Source organism: Leucoraja erinacea, chromosome 25 (assembly GCF_028641065.1).
Source record: "Leucoraja erinacea ecotype New England chromosome 25, Leri_hhj_1, whole genome shotgun sequence".
In the NCBI taxonomy this organism is placed as follows: Eukaryota; Metazoa; Chordata; class Chondrichthyes; order Rajiformes; family Rajidae; genus Leucoraja; species Leucoraja erinaceus.
The window spans coordinates 153,237-174,126 of record NC_073401.1 but is presented as its reverse complement, the minus strand read 5'-3'; the positions used below and the strand labels follow the sequence as shown (position 1 = coordinate 174,126).

General features: G+C 48.0%; 4 non-coding genes across 4 annotated transcripts; 1 reads left to right on the top strand and 3 right to left on the bottom strand.

Annotated features, from left to right (window-relative positions):
* Positions 1–1,608: 1,608 nt before the first annotated feature.
* Positions 1,609–1,713, bottom strand: LOC129709557 (U6 spliceosomal RNA). Its single transcript, XR_008725527.1, has one exon. It is a non-coding gene; the product is annotated as a U6 spliceosomal RNA (small nuclear RNA).
* Positions 1,714–7,673: 5,960 nt separating this feature from the next.
* LOC129709555 (U6 spliceosomal RNA) lies at positions 7,674–7,780 on the bottom strand. The gene has a single exon (XR_008725525.1). It is a non-coding gene; the product is annotated as a U6 spliceosomal RNA (small nuclear RNA).
* Positions 7,781–10,242: 2,462 nt separating this feature from the next.
* On the bottom strand, positions 10,243–10,349 carry LOC129709554 (U6 spliceosomal RNA). The gene has a single exon (XR_008725524.1). It is a non-coding gene; the product is annotated as a U6 spliceosomal RNA (small nuclear RNA).
* A 2,909-nt stretch (positions 10,350–13,258) lies between these two features.
* On the top strand, positions 13,259–13,365 carry LOC129709553 (U6 spliceosomal RNA). The gene has a single exon (XR_008725523.1). It is a non-coding gene; the product is annotated as a U6 spliceosomal RNA (small nuclear RNA).
* The last annotated feature ends 7,525 nt before the right edge of the window (positions 13,366–20,890 follow it).

The window sequence follows — 20,890 nt, the reverse complement described above, 5'->3', positions numbered from 1 at the left end:
CCTTGGATTTGGAGGAAGTGGGAAGTATTGAAGGAGTTGTTGATTGTAAGGACCGGCTCTGCCAGGTGGAGGAGAGTATTGATTGATGGAAATTGGCTGGTTCTGTGGTCAAGGAAGAAACGGAGGGCTTTAAGTCCCTCCTGGTGGGGGTTGGAGGTGTAGAGTGACTGGACATCCATAGTAAAGATGAGGGAGTGGGGGCCTAGAAAACGGAAGTCATTGAGGAGACTGTTCCCAATGTTGGGCGAGTCCAGAATCACGGGACACAGTCATAGAATAAAGGGGAGGCCATTTAAGACTGAGGTGCGAAAAAACGTTTTCACCCAGAGAGTTGTGAATTTATGGAATTCCCTGTCACATAGGGCAGTGGATGGATTTAAGAGAGTTAGATAGAGCTCTAGGGGCTAGTGGAATCAAGGGATATTGGGAGAAGGCAGGCATGGGTTAGTGATTGGGGACGATCAGCCATGATCGCAATTCGCTGGCTCGAAGGGCCGAATGGCCTCCTCCTGCACCTATTGTCTATTGTTTCTATGTTTCTATGAGACATCAGGAATTCAAGTCTTCCTGACTCTTATATTCAAAAATGAAATAGAAATGAAAGCAAGCATACCATACACCTGTTCTGCAACCTTTGGTGAGCTATGAACTTGGACTCCAAGATCGCTTTTAATGGTTGAACTGTATAATTTCCCCTTAGACACAACCTCCCAAAGTGCAACACCTCACACTTAATCTGCTTTTTCTCCACTCATTTTGCAGCTGATCTATAATTCTGCTGTATCTTCTGACAGATTTCCTCATTGTCTGCAAGTTACTCAGGCATATTATGAGATGTTGTTCCTCCAGTTTATGTGTTCTCTACCCTGCCAACAGAGGGTCATTACCTGGCTTTCTCCCACCCGCACCTCTCCTCCAGCCATCTCTCCTCCCTACTACATCCAGGCTGAGGAAAGTTCACAACCATACAGTAAATGTCACCAATCCATGTTCTCATGACTTGCTGGACATCAGGACTTCTCAGGATGTCCAGTGGTCCCTCATTGAAGGATTGAGAAGTTGACCCTTCATGATGCCATTGACATTACATGAGCTACAAACAGGCAGATGCCTCTAATGTCTCTTACAGGCAGGGAAAGTGGATGCAGTGAAGGCCCCTTCACAATACATTCAAGATCTGAGAAGATGTCTCAAACACCATACAACCTAAGATTGAGGAATTGTGGCAGGAATTGTGGCAGGTCGTGTATCGTAACCACAAAACATAAATCTGTTCACAAATCACATGTGTGTATGTATGAGCTTGTAGATACTCATCTTTATGTAATATCTGTAGTTAACGAGGCTTGTCAGAAGCAGGTAGAATGTCAGCACTGTGTTTCTACATTGAGGCTGCACACACCTGAGGCAACAATGAAATTGACCAGCACTGAGTTCACCCATCAAAGGCTATCTATTGTTGCACAGGAGATGCTGGTCTGCCCCATTATAACAGTGGGATACATAGATACATTATTACAGTATCTGCAACTACTCTCAAGTTTACATGACCAGAGAGGAGGGTGGAGGGGGAGTCAGGGGTATATTTGTATGACAAGATAATAAATGTAGAATATGGAACACTTCACGGATTTGCATGTCATCCTTGTGCAGGGGCCATGCTAATCTTCTCTGTATTTTTTTCCAAAAATATACTTTATTCAGAATGAAAAATATACAACGCTTATACAAAACAAAAACAGTGCAGAAATTCCAGTTCCTCAATCCCTCCCCAAAACCAATTTTGGAGAGCACGTCCATCATGTACGAGAGCGATATCCTGTCGAAGGCCTTCTCATGGTCCAAGCTGACCAGGCAGGCATCCACCCGTCTGTCCTGCACGTTGGCAATGGTTTCCTTCAGCAGACAGACTGTCTGAGATTTTCCTTCCCAGTACACTATAGGTTTGGTCCGGGTGGATCACATATCCCTGAGCAGACCCAGTTAGCGAAGGCCTTGGACTAATTCTTATACAGGTGCACAACCTTTTATCCGGAGTTCTGGAAAACGAAAAGCTCTGAAAACCGGACATTTTTTCCAGGATGTCGTCTGCACACCAAAGCTCGCGTTTGGCGCCAAACTTGACCCTTGACGGTCAACCCAGGTCTGTACTACTGTAGCGGCTGCGTCCTCCCCGGAGACCGGGGAGACACTTAAACATCTGTAAATCATTGCTTAAATGTTAGTCAGTTAGTTTGGAGGGCTTTTATGTGAAGGGGGAAACTTTAATTCTTAGTCCCCTATCTGGTCAGAGAGGCGGGGAGCGGGCAATGCCTTACCGGGTCACCGTGCGGTAAGCTCCGGAGCGCTGTGGCCGCCGACTCCCAACATCGCGGAGCTGGGGCTGTGGGCGTCCGGCCGTGGGCGGCGTCAGTTGTAGCTCCAACCCCGGCACCTCTGCCCTTGGCTGTGTGGCGCTCCATATCCAGCGCGGCCCGCGGCCGGACGCCCGCAGCCCCAGCTCCACGATGTTGGGAGTCGGCGGCCACAGTGCTCCGGAGCTTACTGCACGGTGACCCGGTAAGGCATTGCCCGCTCCCCGCTGGTATTCCAGTGCTGTGGCCGCCGACTCCCAACATCGCGGAGCTGGGGCTGCGGGTATCCGGCTGCGGGCGGTGCTGGATTTGGAGTGCCGTGCAGCCAGGGGTAGAGCCAATTCCTGATAACATCCTTCTCCTCCTTCAGCTTGTAGATGAGTATGATGCTGCCCTTCCTCTTGGAGTCTGACCTGCTGCCGGCTAGAAGCAGAGCACTGTCCTACACACAGTGGCGGACTGGCCAGGGTGTCAGCTTGCCCGATGGCAAGTGGGCCCCTGATGAAGTGGGCCCCCTCAGGGCCGCTCTTTGGCCGATTGGACCGATTTTTCCAAATGGGGCCCCGCGCCCAAGGGAGGCCCCGTGTTAATTTTCCGTATTTCATATGACATGTTGACTGTCTGACATGCTGCCAGCTAGGGATAATTTGCAATTTACAAAAGTCAACTAACCAACAAAGTGAGGACGCCAGAGCACCAGGATAAAACCCACACGATCACAGGGAGAAAGTACAAACACCGTACAGACAGTACCTGTAGCCAGGATCAAACCTGGGTCTCTGGCAATGTTCCACCGTGCCTCCCTTGGCTGCTGGCGCCATTAATCTGTGGCAAGCAACATCTTTAGCCAGTGCAGTTTGCTTCATCTGCCCTTTGCTTCTTGGATGGCACATTCAGTTGTTTTTTCCCACTTCTCCACCATCTGCCATGCCACTTGTTCTCCCTGATTCCCTCTCCCATCAACTCTCCCTCCTGGAGAGGGATGTGAGGGTACCTGTCTTGAGGTTTTGGGGCTCAGGTCGGTTGGGCTATACTTCCTGCTCCTGGTCTGGGTTTTTGCTGGGGTCTCGGTGGTGGTATAGGGTGCGTCAATATCCCTGGGGCTGTTGCAACTGCCCTTTTTATTTCCTGTGCATAGGTGCAGGCTCTTGTAGAGCAGGCCCTGTAGAGGTGGCCAGCTTCCCCCCACAGCTCGCAATTCTCAGTTTCTCAGCAATACTTAGTCTCGTGGACTTCCTGTTTGCAGTTCTTACAGATGACTGTTCTGCACTATTCCCTCACATGTCTGAGGTTGTTACATTTGTGAAATACATGCAAAGATGCCCAAAGATGCACAGGTTTGTAGGTTAATTGGCTTCTACAAATTGCCTCTTGTGTGTAGGGAAAGAGGGATAACATAGAACTAGTGTGAACAGTTGTCGATGGTCGGTGTGAACTCGGTGGGCCGAAGAGCCTGTTTCCATGCTATATCATTAATTTAAACATTTTGCCATTCTACACAACTTTGATGAAGGAATATCTACTCAGCTTATATCTGACCTGATATTGCGTGATCAATTCCTGATATCACCCTTCACCCCTTTTCTGCTTATCAATTTGGGTGATGCTGCTCTCCCTCATGGAGTCTGACATGCTGCCGACTAGAAGCATCGCATTGTACACCTCCTGCAGGTCCGGGCCCACTCAGCCCCACAGAGCCGAGGACATCCGGTGGCGCTGTTACTGGCTGCCTCCGCCCACGGTCTGGTTGTCCTTGTTTATTTTTTGTTATGTTTAGAGTGTGTTTTTTTAAGTTTGTTTCAGTATTTATGTGGGGGAAAGCAGGTAGGGTAAGGGGGAAACCGTCCTTCAATCCCTTCCTGGTGAGAATGCCGCTATTATCCGAGTCCCGTCCTCACTCCCCCCCCCCTCGCAGCCTACCAATTGGATTGGCACAGCCTTTCCTGTTGGGACCGGACCGGAGCTTCAGCAGCTGCAGCGCTGCGCTCAATACATCGCGGAGCGGGCAAGGCCTTACCTGGGATTGCCATTTGGAGGTCCGGAGTGCTGGGCCGCTGCTCTAACATCGCGGAGCTGTGGGTTTGGATCACCCAATGCGGGCGGCGCTGACTTTAACATCACGGAGTCCTGGGACCTTTTGCTGGGGGTCGCCAGCACGAATCTCCGCCCAGCACAACCTGTGGACATTGGGAGCCGCTGACTCCGGTGGAAGGTGTCCGGTTCGGAGGTCCAGGCCGCTGACGATGTTGTCCCGTTCGACGTTGGGGTTCCATCGTTCCCGGGGAGAGGGCCTGAACATTGGGGCGCCAGTAGCGGCGACTACGGGGTGCTCGGGAGGCCCCGACTACGGGTGAACAATGGGGAACATCAGTGAGGAGGTTCACTGGACTTTGGTTCTTTCCCTCACAGTGAGGAACTTTGGTGCTGCTGTGGGGATGTTTGTGTTGTGGACTACTGTGTTCTGTTTTTTTGTGTTTTTTTTAATTTTATTTTTTGTACGACTGTAAGGGAAAGAGAATTTTGTTGTCTCTTAATTGAAGCCAAGGACAATAAATTAAATCAAATCAAAAATCAAATCAAATCAACCAGCCGGTAAGCCATCGCTTCCGGGAATTTCATTCGAGTCAAAGGAATGGATGGAGCCAATCAGCTCCTGCAGGGTCAGTGGTTGGTCCAGACTCTCCCGCTTGCTGTCCTCCAAGACCTCTGTGACACAGGACCGGAAGTTCTGGGAGGTGGTGCAGCCTGTGGCATTTCTATCATACAGACTAGCATAGAAGGATTTGTATAAGATTTGTCTGAAGAAGGGTTTCGGCCCGAAACGTTGCCTATTTCCTTCGCTCCATAGATGCTGCTGCACCCGCTGAGTTTCTCCAGCTTTTTTGTGTACCTTAGAAGGATTTGTAGATCCACAGCATGTCAGTCTGCGAGGATGTTATTGAGCCGTCCTGTTCCCTAAGGCTATTGATCACAGAGCTCCCACTGTGAACCTTTTGGAAGAAGAAGGGTGAGCACGTTTCATCCTGCTCCACATGGCAGACCCTGGATCGGACGATGCAAAGAGCCGAGCTTGCCAGCCCAGCACCTCACAGAGACCCGGGTCGATCCTGACTATGGGTGCTGTCTGTACAGAGGTTTTACGTTCTCCCTGTGACCATGTTGATTTTCTCTGGGTGTTTCAGCTTAAGTTAAATGTGAAACCACACGCATGGCGGAGTGTCCAGGCGAGCCGCACGGCCTGATCTACCCGCCCGACTCGTCCCACAGTCCTCCCAAGGAACCACGGAGAAGCCGGGTGTTGAGGCCTGTCTGGGCCAAGGAAGCCTCAGCTGCGGCGGCGGTGGAGCCTCAACGATGGTGGGGCCTCAGCGGCAATGTGACCCTTGGCCGCAACAGGAGGCTCTGCGGTGGTGGGGCCGTGGCGGCAACGGGAGCCTCGGTTGCGGTGGGACCTAGCATTGACCCCGCGATCAGCAGTCATTGAGCATGAGGGGGGGAGGGGAAGACAATGGGGACCCAGCATGGGGGAGAGGAGGTTCACTCTTGTTTTAGAATCCTCTGCCCAGGGGATAAAGCCTGCATTCATTTGTTTGTTTGTTTGTTCGTTGGTTCCAGTTAAGGCGCTATGCACATGGCACCCAGCTAACAGTCTTTTTACTTTTTTATTCACTTTTAATTTCAAGTTTTTGTGTACCTTGTGTGTTGTAACTGTTGGCAGACCAATTTCCCTCCGGGGATGAATAAAGTTTTATTGTATCGCATGCTGAACCCAGCGAATATCGAGGAATTAAAGAGGGACCATGTAGGTTGGGTAGCCATGTGTAGGCTACCCAACCTAGGTAGGGTTGGCGGCGCGATTCTTGTCAGCAGCGGCCTCTGCAGCCCGTCTGCGTTTTTATTATTTTTTGTCTATGTTTCTATGTAGTTTTTGTTATTTTTTGTTGGGGTGTGTGTGTGGGGGGGGGGTGGGGGTGGGGTGGGAGGGAGCGGGTAACTTTTAAATCTCTCCCTACACGGGAGACCCGACCTTTTCTTGTCGGGTCTCCGTTGTCGTTGGGGCTGCAACGAGGAGCGGCCTCCAACAGGAGAAGACCGGGGACTCTGGTGCCGACGACTCAACTCACCGTCGCGGAGCTGGCCGAGTCCGGAGCGGGTGGAGCGGTGGTGGAGCGCTGCTGCTGCTGCACCACCTCCGGAGATTCGGAGGCTGCAACTGCGGGTCTGGCGGACGGCGGCACCGGGAGCCCGCGGGTCACTGGAGGGAGGCCGCTTTTCAGGGCTCCCGCAACGGCGACTTCTCCCGCCCGACTCCAACATCAAGAATCCGGTGTGCGACCTTGCACCACCCGGCGTGGCTTTAATCGCCGCCGGACAATCCCCCTCGCCAGCCGGGGGCTTTGACTTTGACATCGGCGGGAGGGGGGAGTGCAGTGGACAGATATGTTTTTTTGGCCTTCCATCACAGCGATGTGATGGATGTTTATGTAAATTATGTTGTGTCTTGAGTCTATTTGTTTGTAATGTATGGCTGCAGAAACGGCATTTTGTTTGGACCTCAAGGGGTCCAAATGACAATTAAATTGAATCTTGAATCTTGAATCATGTAGGGCGGCATATGGTGTCGCAGCGGTAGAGTTGCTGCCTTACTGCTGCACCTCTGCCACTGCATCACCGTGACGACAGTAATCGAGAAATTCCCTCCCCGCATCAGGTTCCACAGACTAGAAGCGCAAGTCATTGCCTCCCGACCATATCGACGTCCGTAGGGCCACCATCATGACCACTGTGGAGGTGTGGCAGCCCACACTCTTGTCTAAAAGTCACATCTGATTTGACCTTGGCCAGGTATTGCAAGACGTTGACACATCGCATGGTGCACTTTACACTGCATACGTTATTCATTGCCTGTTTTTCCACCGTTTAGTGAGAAAGAAAAGTAGGTGAGGTGCAAAGAGAAATGCTGGAAGGACTTTGCATTTGTGGAAAAATAAAGGCAATATTTCAGACCTAAGGCCCTTCATATGGCCCTTGGGACCTTTAATTCCATCGGTCTGTGGGTTTGATCAGACAGAGGAAGGAACACGATTCAAATCATCACCTGTCCATGTTGTCCAGAGAGGTTGCCTGACCCGCGGAGTTACCCCAGCACTTTGTGTTGTCCTTTTGTGTATTAACCAACACCTTCAGTTCTTTGTTCTATTGTCATCTTGCAATGTAAATTAAGTGTTGTTAATACTGTAATGAAAGACTTGTGAGATGCTTTATTATTATAAAGACATTTTCACTGAACGTTTGTGAGAAATAAACAGGTGAATTGTGCAAAATATGGAACGCTTCACGAATTTGCGTGTCATCCTTGCGCAGGGGCCATGCTAATCTTCTCTGTATCGTTCCAATTTTAGTATATGTGCTGCCGAAGCGAGCACGAAAATAAGCTCTGCTTCAATGCTATTTAAATCACTGGTGTCAGTAACACTTTACGGTGAGGGTGATCATTTTCTTTAGTTTCTTAACTTCCATCTCCAAATTGCAAATTTCATTTCTAACAATTGTAAACTTCTTACAATCACTTCATCATTTCAAATCACTTTTCATGCATTCTCATCTTTCATGCTCAATTCGCACATTCATTCACATCCAACAGCTTTATGGGTGCTTTCCCTCATTCGACAGATATGCAGTAGGCGGGGCTTCTGGCAATTGTTAGTCACAGAACAAACAGTGTGGAAACAGGCCCTTCGGCCCAACGCGCCCACACTGGACAACAATGTCCCAGCCACACTGGTCCCACTTGCCTGCACCTGCTCCATATCCCGCCAAACCTGTCCCATCCATGTACCTGTCTAACTGTTTCTTAAACCTTGAGGTAGTCCCAGCCTCAACTACCTCCTCTGGCAGCTTCTTCCTTACACCCACCACCCTTTGTGTGAAAAAGTTACCCCTCGGATTCCTATTCAATCTTTTCCCCTTCACCTTCAACCTTTGTCCTGTGGTCCTCGATTCCCGTACTCTGGGCAAGAGACTCTGTGCATCTACCCAATCTATTCCTTTCATGATTTTGTACACCTCTGTAAGATCACCCCTCACTCATCCTCCTGCGCTCCATGGTATAGAGACCCAGCCTACTCAACTCACACCCTCTGGTCCTGGCAACATCCTCGTAAATCTTTTCTGAACCCTTTTAAGCTTGATGTCAGGGATTGAAGATAGACACAAAATGCTGGAGTAACTCAGTTGGGACAGGCAGCATCACTGGAGAGAAGGTATAGGTGTCGTTTCTGGTCGAGACCCTTCTTCAGAAAGTACTTGAACTGTCAGTTGCTAAACACTTTAACTCTCCCTCCCATTCCCACACTGACAGAGTGAGGCCCAGTGGTAATTGGAGGAATTGCACCTCATATTTCACCTGGGCAGCTTACACCCCAGCGGTATGAATATTCACTTCTCTAACTTCAAGTATCTGTCCCCCTACTGTCCCTCTCTCTGCACCCCCCCCCCCCCCCCTTCCACAATTCCATCGGTTGGTGGGTTTGATCAGACAGGAAGGAACACGACCCAAGTCATCACCTGTCCATGTTGTCCAGAGAGGCTGCCTGATCCGCAGAGTTACTCCAGCACTGTGTTGTCCTTTTATGTATTAACCAACACCTTCAGTTCTTTGTATCTGTGCCTTCTGTGTTTTATTACTATCTTGCAATGTAAAAAATGCTTTGTTAATCCTGTAATGAAAGATGCTTTATTATTATAAAGGCATTTTCACTGAAAGTTTGTGAGAAATGGGGGGGGGGTTGCACGTAAGGTAATCGGGTCAAAGGGCGTGACGCATGGAGCAGCTCAATCCGTCTGGAGGACATGGCAGTTTCCGGCATACACTGTTAACACACGAAACGCGTACTTTCGTACCTGTTAAAAACCGCCGAAATGGTCAATTTTTGCACTGTAAATAATTGTGGAGGGTGACTGAGCGCTCTGAACCAAATGCTCTAATATCTTTGCTCTGAACCCGAGCACCAAGGTGTAAGCGACCGAAGGGGATGCGCATCCCTCGGGACAGCCCTCACTCTCCCCCGGGGTCAGCGTTGTCCGGCCACAGCCGCCCTCTGTCCCATCTCCCCCTGTGGGCCGCACTGTCACGGGCTGTGGGTCGGCAGTGCCTACACACAGGGCCAGGTGGAGCAGGACCACGGCTCCATGCAGTGGACACAAGGGGACATATACCTGGCAACGTCCCAGTCAGCTGCAGCAGAGTTGGGGACGGTCTGGTCCCTTCGCCAATCCAGAGTCACTAACAGCGCTGCACCGGCAACCCGACCTCCTCCTCCCTCACCCACTCCCGGCCGCGGGGACAGACGTGGAGTGTGGAGCCATTCAACGTGGAGACCGGATGTTGGGACAGAAAACGGGCCCACTGCACTGGAAGCCATGATAAGTGCTTACCTGCAGTTCACCGTGTGTACACAGTGGCAGGAAACATGTTCCCGATGTTGGGGGAGACCAGAACCAGGGGCCACGGTTTAAGAATAAGGAGTAAGCCATTTAGAACGGAGACGAGGAAACACTTTTTCTCACAGTGAGAGGTGAGTCTGGGGAATTCTATGCCGCAGAGGGTGGTGGAGGTAGGTTCTCTGGATGCTTTCAAGAGAGAGCTAGATAGGGCTCTTCAAAATAGCGTTGTCAGTGGATATGGGGAGAAGGCAGGAACGGGGTACTGATTGTGGATGATCAGCCATGATCACATTGAATGGCGGTGCTGGATCGAAGGGTCAAATGGCCAACTCCTGCACCTATTGTCTGGATAGTCCTGCATAGTCTATTGTCTACTCCAGTGCTAACAGTACTGGTCACGGGCAGTGACCTCGACTGCCATATATAAAGTAGGTGAATTGTGCAAAATATGGAACGCTTCACGAATTTGCGTGTCATCCTTGCGCAGGGGCCATGCTAATCTTCTCTGTATCGTTCCAATTTTAGTATATGTGCTGCCGAAGCGAGCACAAACACAACTGCTGCTTCAATGCTATTTAAATCACCGGTTTCAGGAACACTTTAGAGTGAGGGTGATTATTCCGATTTAATTTCTTGATTTTCAGTTTTTAATTAGAAATCTAATTTCTAATAAATATAAACTGATTGTAGTACCATAGGTTGATTTCAAATTCATTTGCATGCATTGTAATTTCTACAAAGGTTTATGGGTGCCTGCTCTAATTGGAGAGATATGCAGTAGGCGGGGCTTGTGGGGATTGTTGACGTCATTGAGGTGCTGGTTACTCAGTGGGGCCAGCAGCATCTCTGGAGAAAATTAGTAGGTGACGTTTGGGTTCAAGACATTCATTCCTTCAGACTTAAGGAAGGGTCTCGACCTGAAACATTACCCATTCCTTCACGCCACAGATGCTGCCTGTCCCGCTGAGTTGCTCCAGCATTTTGTGTCTATCTTCTGATACGCCCAAAGCCATTATAAAGTGATTGAGAAGTTCAAGTTCAAGTGAGTTTATTGTCATGTGTCTCTGTATAGGACAATGAAATTCTTGCTTTGCTTCAGCGCACAGAACATAGTAGGCATTTACTGCAAAACAGATAAATGTGTCGGTATACCATGCTATAAATATATACACACATGAGTAAATAAACTGATAAAGTGCAAATAACAGAAAATGGGTTATTAATAATCAGAGTTTTGTCCGAGCCAGGTTTGATAGCCTGATGGCTGTGGGGAAGTAGCTATTCCTGAACCTGGTCATTGCAGTCTTCAGGCTCCTGTACCTTCTACCTGAAGGTAGCAGGGAGATGAGTGTGTGGCCAGGATGGTGTGGGTCTTTGATGATACTGCCAGCCTTTTTGAGGCAGCGACTGCGATAAATCCCCTCGATAGAAGGAAGGTCAGAGCTGATGATGGACTGGGCAGTGTTTACTACTTTTTGTAGTCTTTTCCTCTCCAGGGCGCTCAAATTGCCGAACCAAGCCACGATGCAACCGGTCAGCATGCTCTCTACTGTGCACCTGTAGAAGTTAGAGAGAGTCTTCATTGACAAACCGACTCTCCGTAATCTTCTCAGGAAGTAGAGGCGCTGATGAGCTTTCTTGATAATTGCATCAGTGTTCTCGGACCAGGAAAGATCTTCAGAGATGTGCACGCCCAGGAATTTGAAGCTCTTGACCCTTTCAACCATTGACCAGTTGATATAAATGGGGCTGTGGGTCCCCCTTCTACTCCTTCCAAAGTCCACAATCAGTTCCTTGGTTTTGCTGGTGTTGAGGGCCAGGTTATTGCGCTGGCACCATATGGACAGTTGCTCGATCTCTCTTCTATATTCTGACTCATCCCCATCAGTGATACGCCCCACAACTTGATGATGGAGTTCGCACTGTGACTGGCTACGCAGTCATGAGTATAGAGTGAGTAAAGCAGGGGGCTGAGCATGCAGCCTTCAGGTGCTTCCGTGCTGATTGTTATCGAGGCTGACACATTTCCACCAATACGAACAGACTGTGGTCTGTGAATGAGGAAGTCGAGGATCCAATTGCGCAGAGGCCCAGTTCTGTGAGTTTGGTAACCAGCTTGGAGGGAATGATTGTGTTAAATGCCGAGCTGTAATCGATGAATAACAGCCTGACATATGAGTTTTTGTTGTCCAAGTGGTCCAGAGCGGAGTGGAGGGCCAGCGAGATCGCATCCACTGTTGGTCTGTTGTGGCGGTAAGCGAACTGCAGTGGGTCCAGGTTTTTGTCGAGTTGATTTACTCCATGATCAACCTCTCAAAGCACTTCATCACCACCGGCGTTAGTGCCACTGGTCGATAGTCATTGAGGCACGTCACCTTACTCTTCTTGGGCACTGGTATAATCGATGCTCTTTTAAAGCAGGTGGGGACCTCATACCTCAGAAATGAGAGGTTGAAAATGTCCGTAAAAACTCCAGCCAGTTGGTCCGCACAGGTTTTTAGAACACGACCGGGTATACCATCAGGTCCAGGTGCTTTTCGGGGGTTCACCCTCTGAAGGATTTCCTGACGTCGGCCTCTGTGACTGAGACTGAAATGCCATCACAACGAATGGGGGATCTGGAAGGCACATCAGTATTCTCCCTATCAAAGCGTGCGTAAAACGCATTGAGCTCGTCAGGGAGTGATGTTTCGCCGAGATTTGAGCTGCCTCCTGGTTTCACCTTGTAGGAGGTGAGTGCATTCAGGCCCGCCACAGCTGCCGAACATCTGTCTCATCCTCCAGTTTGGAGCAGAAGTCCCTTTTGGCCTTTTTGATGGCCTTACCAAGGTCGTATCTGGACTTCATGTAGGCCACTGTATCATTGGAAGTGAATGCCCTGTGTCTGGACTTCAGAAGTGTGCGGATCTCAAAGTTCATCCAAGTTTTCTGATTGGGAAACACAAGAATATTGTCATTGTGTGGTAGATTACGTTAACAGATCATCCCAGAGGCAGAGCCTGCATTGCATTGAATATATTGCTCTTGGGACCTTTGCCAGTTGACCGAAGAGCTGTTTAAATGACAATAAAGGCTACTTTGACTGCTGCACCCGCTGAGTTTCTCCAGCATTTGTGTCTACCTTCGATTTTCCAGCATCTGCAGTTTCCTCTTTAACAACTAGAGGCTAGCAATTTGCTAACAATTGCCAGAAGCCCCGCCTACTGCATATCTGTCGAATGAGGGAAAGCACCCATAAAGCTGTTGGATGTGAATGAATGTGCGAATTGAGCATGAAAGATGAGAATGCATGAAAAGTGATTTGAAATGATGAAGTGATTGTAAGAAGTTTATAATTGTTAGAAATGAAATTTGCAATTTGGAGATGGAAGTTAAGAAACTAAAGAAAATGATCACCCTCACCGTAAAGTGTTACTGACACCAGTGATTGAAATAGCATTGAAGCAGAGGTTAAGTTCGTGCTCGCTTCGGCAGCACATATACTAAAATTGGAACGATACAGAGAAGATTAGCATGGCCCCTGCGCAAGGATGACACGCAAATTCGTGAAGCGTTCCATATTTTGCACAATTCACCTGTTTATTTCTCACAAACGTTCAGTGAAAATGCCTTTATAATAATAAAGCATCTCACAAGTCTTTCATTACAGTATTAACAACACTTTTGTTGCCTTTCTCCACAGAGGAAATTTTGGATTCCTTTGTGGGAGGGACGTTCTTGTTGCATTCTATAGGGGGGTTGCATGTAATGTCACTGGGTCATAGGGCTTGACACACGGAGCTACTCAATCCATCTGGAGGACATCCGTCACTTCCGGTATATGTTATTAATGCAAGAAACGCGTACTTTCCTATCTGTTAAAAAATGCCAAAATATTTACGCTGAAAGAAATTGTGGAAGTTGGGGTAAGTGTGAGAGACATGTACCCAAGTTTAGAATTCCAAACGTGAAGCGAAATGAAGGTAAAGAGAAGCGAGAGCTGAAGGGACAACAGCAGCTAAAGTGCTTGGTAAACAATGGCCGTGCAGATATCGTCATTGAAAATATTGGGAATTATCGCGTTTGCTCACTGCATTTCATCAACAGTAAGGCATTATTTGTGTTTTTTCTTGATTCCTTTGGCATCTAAAAAGTCTCAGAAGTGATCAATCTGGCTGTAAATTTTTCTTCAGATGCGTTTTCATTTTGTATGTAAAAACTCACTTGAGAACCATGAGCGATTAAAAAAATTTACAGCCAGATTTATCACTTCTGAAACTTTTTAGATGCCAAAGAAATCAAGAAAAAACACAAATAATGCCTTAGTTGATGAAATGCAGTGAGGAAACGGCCAATGTTCGCTAAGCACTCTGTCTGTTGTTGTCCCTTCAGCTCTCACTTCTATCTACCGTCATTTCTCCTCACCTTTGGAATTCTGAAGTAGGCTAAATGTCTCACACGCTTATCCCGATTTCCATAATTATTTACAGCGCAAAAATGGACATTTCAGGGTGGGGTTTTAACGGGCCCGCTACACTGGAAACAATGGTAAGTGCCTACCTGCAGTACATCGCGTGTAATCCATTTGGAGTAGCGTAGCAACAGTACGGGTCATGGGTCGTGACCCGGCTACCATGAAACCTCCCTATAATGTGTTGTCATTTTTCTGATTTTTTAATTTTTCTATGGAGAAATGTTACAAAATTTTGAGATTTTAAAAATCAAGTCTGCAATTTATCCCATCAGATAAAGCATAAAAATAATTTTAATTTGACACCTAATTCACTTTCATATCTTCAGTATTAAAAAAGTTATGACCATTTTCATACTCGGAAATTAGCATCTTGTTCCCTATTGCTTTTCCAATGACTTAACACAAAAGCTGTGATCGAGGACAGTGAAATGCCCATAACTTTCTTAAAAATTAAGAGAACTGAAAGAAATTTTCAGTTATTATAGATTGAAGCATTCTGAAACAAATATTAAACAATCTTACTTGGATGACCTGAAATTAAAGCATATAATTAGTTAGTTACCCAATAGTAGCTAATTACAACATTCAATTACTAGATCTAAACATCTATCCATTTCTTAAGAAAAGATTAACATTTTTAAATAGCCTAAGTGTCCAAATAACATTCACCCAAGAATTCACAATATAACGATTTTTAAATCTCATTGTCATGAATTTATAGGCCAAATGGAAGGAATTTAGTGTTTAATTCCTGTAAATTAATGGGCATTTAAATCATCTTGCGAGTGAGATTTTGTGGAACGCGATCGTTTGGAACGTTGCGGTTGCGGTGAATTTAAACCCCATATCGGCAGGAAAAATACTGCTGGTTCGTATGGGGCCTAAATCACCTTTTCGCAACGTAAAATTTGGATTAAGGTAACCCTAAGAAGCACGTTTATATGTCAAACAAACGGCTTTCCTTTAGCTGTCCCGTACCTGAAATCCGTCCCCATTGTCGGCGTTCACGGCATTAGAAGCGGCTTTTTAGTTTACTCCAGCACTGAAATGGTCCAGTGATTAAAAAACAAAATTCACAGAACGGCCGGCGGAACAATTCTTCAGCGTTAGCTAGCTCCCCGAGAAAATATATCCAGGATAGGCAGTAGTTAAAACCACATTTTAACCCCGACCACCAACCCCCCCCCCAAGGTGCCAAAGTCGCGGACACGGCCAGTGGCAGAACTGCTGCATTTCCTGCATGTTTGCTCTCAGTTTGTATGGTGTTTGAGACATCTTCTCAGATCTTGAATGTATTGTGAAGGGGCCTTCACTGCATCCACTTCCCTGCCTGTAAGATACATTAGAGGCATCTACCTGTTTGTAGCTTCATACCCTCGTGTAATGTCAATGGCATCATGAAGGGTCAACTTCTCAATCCTTCAATGAGGGACCACTGGACGTCCTGAGAAGTCCTGATGTCCAGCAAGTCATGAGAACATGGATTGGTGACATTTACTGTATGGTTGTGAACTTTCCTCAGCCTGGATGTAGTAGGGGGGAGAGATGGCTGGAGGAGAGGTGCGGGTGGGAGAAAGCCAGGTAGTGACCCTCTGTTGGCAGAGTAGGGAACACATAAACTGGAGGAACAACATCTCATAATCCACCTGGGTAACTTGCAGACAATGAGGAAATTTGTCAGAAGATACAGCAGAGTTATAGTCAAGTCACTTTTATTTCTATAGCACATTTAAAAAAACAACTCCTGTTGACCAAAGTGCTTTACATTGGTGGAGGTACTAACGTTATACAACAGTGGTTCATAGATTAAGTACATACATAAATACATACATATAGTCCTCACTCAGAGGTCGTCAAGAAAGGCTTGAGAGCAACATAGAAAACATAGAAACATAGAAGGTACACAAAAATGCTGAAGAAACTCAGCGGGTGCAGCAGCATCTATGGAGCGAAGGAAATAGGTAACGTTTCGGGCCGAAACCTTCTCTCCATAGATGCTACTGCACCCACTGAGTTCCTCCAGCATTTTTGTGTACCTTCGATTTTCCAGCATCTGCAGTTCCTTCTTGAACATAGAAACATAGAAAATAGGTGCAGGAGTAGGCCATTTGGCCCTTCGAGCCTGCACTGCCATTCAATATGATCGTGGCTGATCATCCAACTCAGTATCCTGTACCTGCCTTCTCTCCACACCCCCTGATCCCTTTAGCCACAAGGGCCACATTTAACTCCCTCTTAAATATAGCCAATGAACTGGCCTCAACTACCTTCTGTGGCAGAGAATTCCACAGATTCACCACTCTCTGTGTGAAGGAGGGAGGGGGTAACTTTTAAATCTCTCCCTGCACGGGAGACCCGACCTTTTCTTTGTTGGGTCTCCGTTGTCGTTGGGGCTGCAACGTGGAGCGGCCTACAACAGGAAGACCGGGGGCTCTGGTGCCGACTACTCACCTCACCTCACCGTCGCGGAGCTGGTTGAGCCCAGAGCGGGTGGAGCAGTGGTGGAGCGCTGCTGCGGCCCGACCTCCGGAGATTCAGAGGCTGCAACTGCGGGACTGGCGGACGGCAGCACCGGGAGCCCGCGGGTCCCTGGAGGGAGACCGCTTTTCAGGGCTCCCGCAACGGCGACTTCTCCCGCCCGAGTTGCGGGGTCGAAGAGCTCCTGGAGCGGGGCCTGACATCACCGCCCCGAGCGGCTTGGAATGGCCGCGGGACTCTGCGAGCGCACGCCGGGGGCTCTAACATCAAGACCTGGTGTGCGACCTTGCATCACCCGGCGTGGCTTTAATGGCCGCGGGACAATCGCCATCGCCAGCCGGGGGCTTTGACTTTGACTCTGACATCGGGGGGGGGGGGGGAGTGCAGTGGAGAGATAAGTTTTTTTGGCCTTCCATCACAGCAATGTGATGGATGTTTATGTAAATTATGTTGTGTCTTGGGTCTATTTGTTTGTAATGTATGGCTGCAGAAACGCCATTTCGTTTGGACCTCAAGGGGTCCAAATGACAAATAAATTGAATCTTGAATCTCTCTCTCTTGATCTTGAAAAATGTTTTTCTCATCTCGGTCCTAAAGGATTTCCCCCTTATCTTTAAACTGTGACCCATTGTTCTGGACTTCCCCCAACATCGGGAACAATCTTCCTGCATCTAGCCTGTCCAACCCCTTAAGAAATTTGTAAGTTTCTATAAGATCCCCTCAATCGTCTAAATTCTAAAGATGAGTTTTAAGTCTCGACTTAAAAGTGTTGATAGAGGGGGCAGTTCTGATGGGAAGGGGATGCTGTTCCACAGTCTAGGAGCTGCAACCGCAAAGGCGCGGTCGCCCCGAGCTTATGCCTAGATGTTCAGTAACCCCAAGTCGGCCGATCTGAGGGACCTGGAGGTGGTGTGGTGGGTGAGCTGACTTTTGATGTAGGTGGGGGCAAGCCCGTTAAGGGCTTTGTAAACATAAAGAAAGATCTTGAAATTTATTTGGAACCGCACAGGGAGCCAGTGGAGAGAGGCCAGAATCGAGGTGATGTGGTCCCTTTTTCAGGTGCCCGTCAGGAGTTTCGCTGTGGCGTTTTGGACCAATTACAAGCGGGACAGGGAAACATAGAAACATAGACAATAGGTGCAGGAGTAGGCCATTCGGCCCTTCGAGCCTGCACCGCCATTCGATATGATCATGGCTGATCATCCAACTCAGTATCCTGTACCTGCCTTCTCTCCATACCCCCAAGATTGGCTGATGCCAGTGTAGAGGGAGTTGCAGTAATCGAGGCGGGAGGAGGTAAATGTGTGAATGATCTTTTCGAGGTCGTCAAACTGGAGGAATTGTTTTATTTTAGCTATCATCCGAAGCTGGAAGAAACTAGCTTTTACCACGGCATTGACTTGTTTGTCAAATTTCAATGCTGAGTCAAATATCACGCCAAGGTTTTTGACGTGAGTAATGGGGTAATGCTTCCAAGGCTGCCTGCTATCGTTTTGATTGAGTCCGAGGGGCCGAGAAGGATGACCTCAGACTTACTCTCGTTTAGTTGGAGGAAGTTCGGGCCATCCAACACGTTATATCCTCGAGGCAGTGGGTAAGGTTAAGTAGATTTGATCCGTTTTTGGGCTTCAGGGGGAGATAGAGTTGTGTACCGTCTGCGTAGCAATGGAAGGAAATGCCGTGCCTTTCAATGACTTGGCCTAAGGGGAGCATATACAGGGAGAAGAGAATGGGTCCAAGGATGGAACCTTGTGGAATCCCACAGCAGAGATTAGCTGGGGAGGAGAAGAGTTGCCTGTGTTAGTCGAGAAACTCAGTTGGGGGGGGGGGGGAGAGGGGTGTGTGGGCAGGGGGAGGGGGGAAGTGAGCTCAGAGAAAAGCCGGGGGAAGGGCCATGGGGTTTCATGGGGGAGGGGGAAGGAGCCAGCGGGAGGGACCAGAGGGGTAGTGGCTGGAAATGGCGGTGTGATGGGGACTCACAGCGGCAGCTGGTCGCTGGTCGTTCTTCTCCGCCGGGATCAGAGTCTCCGCTTTCCGTTTGGCGACATCTCCAACTCCGACGGTGGGCAGGGCAGGGTCTCTGACTCTGGGCCGCTCGCGGCTGGGCCGCTCGGGGCTGGGATGCTTCGGGTTCCTCCGAAAATTGTGTCCCGTTGAAAACCTCCTGCGGTCATCATCAGCTCAAGTAAAGACGCGATGGTGCAAGAAGGGGCGGGCCGTCCCTGTGAGTGACAGGGGAGGAGACTAATTTGCGTGCCGCTGAACGGCAGAAGAGATTGATCTGCATACGTGCGGTTTTTAAAGATTTTTTTAAACTTCGCTAACTTTTACGACATTCAACCGATCGGAAAAAAACTTGGTGCAATCGCAATCTAGGAGAACGGTGTGAAGTGGTGAAAAATCACAGCACTATCGTGAACCGTTTTTGTGCAAGACCGCACAAACCGGAAGATAACAAGATCAGAGTATTACTTATGTATAGATAGATAGATATTTAAATCTGTAAGGACTGGCATCCATGCTAAAGTGTATGAGGTCCCAGGTTAACTAGATGTTGTTTCAGCAAAGGGCAGCAGTGTAGCGCAGTGGCAGAGCTGCTGCCTCACAGCGCCAGAGACACGGGTTCGATACTTACTTCGGGTGGTTGTCTGTTCGGAGTTCGTACATTCTCCCCATGAACTGCGTGGGTTTTTTCCCCCCGAGTGCTCCGGTTTCCTCCCACACTCCAAAGACATACTGGTTTGTCGACTAATTTGCTTGGTATATTTGTAAATTGTCTATAGTGTGTGTAGGATAGTGACAGTGTGCGGGGATCTGGTCGGTGCGGGCTCGATGGGCCGAACGGCCTATTTCCGCACTGTATCTCTGAACTAAACTAAACACTAAAGTGCATTTGTGTGCACACCACTCTACAAGTGTTTCAAACGTCACAATGAAACATTGTTGGTGAGAAAATCAGGTAGTTTTAGGATGGCACCTGTAGTGACAATGCAAGTAGATGCAGCCTGATGAAACATTCTGCCCATCAACAGCACTATTTTAGCGTGCACGTGATTACATAATGAACGTCACTCGATGCGCTAAACCACTGATGAGTACCGTGCTCGCACTATTTCATGTTCCTGCAAAATCAGGAAAGAAGAGGTTTAAACATCTTCAACCAACTGGCCGTCAATCCCAAAGCTGGCCAGGCAAAGTCCTCCTTTTTAATGATCGTAACTGCAATAAAGTAGCACATTCTACTGTAGACACAAAAAGCTGGAGTAACTCAACTCTTTCGGGTTGAAAGCCTTCTTCAGGTCTTGCCCCAAAAATGTCACCCATTCCTTTTCTCCAGAGATGCTGCCTGTCCTGCTGAGTATTTTGTGTGTATCTTCGGTTTAAACGAGTTGTGCTGTAAAAAGTCAAAAAAAGGACAGAATTTGGTCTCACAAAAGCTCCAGTTTGTGAGGGGGAGAAGGAAGTGTGCTTGAGTTGGGGTATCATTGGGTACACATCTAACACCAGACACACATCAGGGAGAGCTTAATCATTGTGCAGGCAAGTGTCTGGATCATTTCCATTAGATCAGATTTCAACTGGAAATGTTTACTCATGCAGTTGGGTTGTCACGCAACAAAAAAGCTTTTCACTGTACACGTGACAATAAAATAGCCTAAACTGAAACTAAACTACCCCAGAGTGATACTGGTTGTGATTTGTGTATGAAAAGGTCTAATTTCCAGGCAACTACGGGTAAATTTATCGTTAAAGTGACACCACGTGTGTTTACCAATTTGTCTATCACTTATACATTCATTATGCACTTAAGCTTTCAGATTGCTCAGAGTAATATTCATGTCATTAAACAAAATAGATGCTACTTAATAAATTAGTTAGAAACATAGAAAATAGGTGCAGGAGTAGGCCATTCGACTCTTCGAGCCTGCACCGCCATTCAATATGATCATGGCTGATCATCCAACTCACTATTCTGTACCTGCCTTCTCTCCATCGCCCCTGATCCCTTTAGCCACAAGGGCCACATCTAACTCCCTCTTAAATATAGCCAATGAACTGGCCTCAACTACCTTCTGTGGCAGAGAATTCCACAGATTCACCACTCGCTGTGTGAAAAATGTTTTTCTCATCTCGGTCCTAAAAGATTTCCCCCTTATCC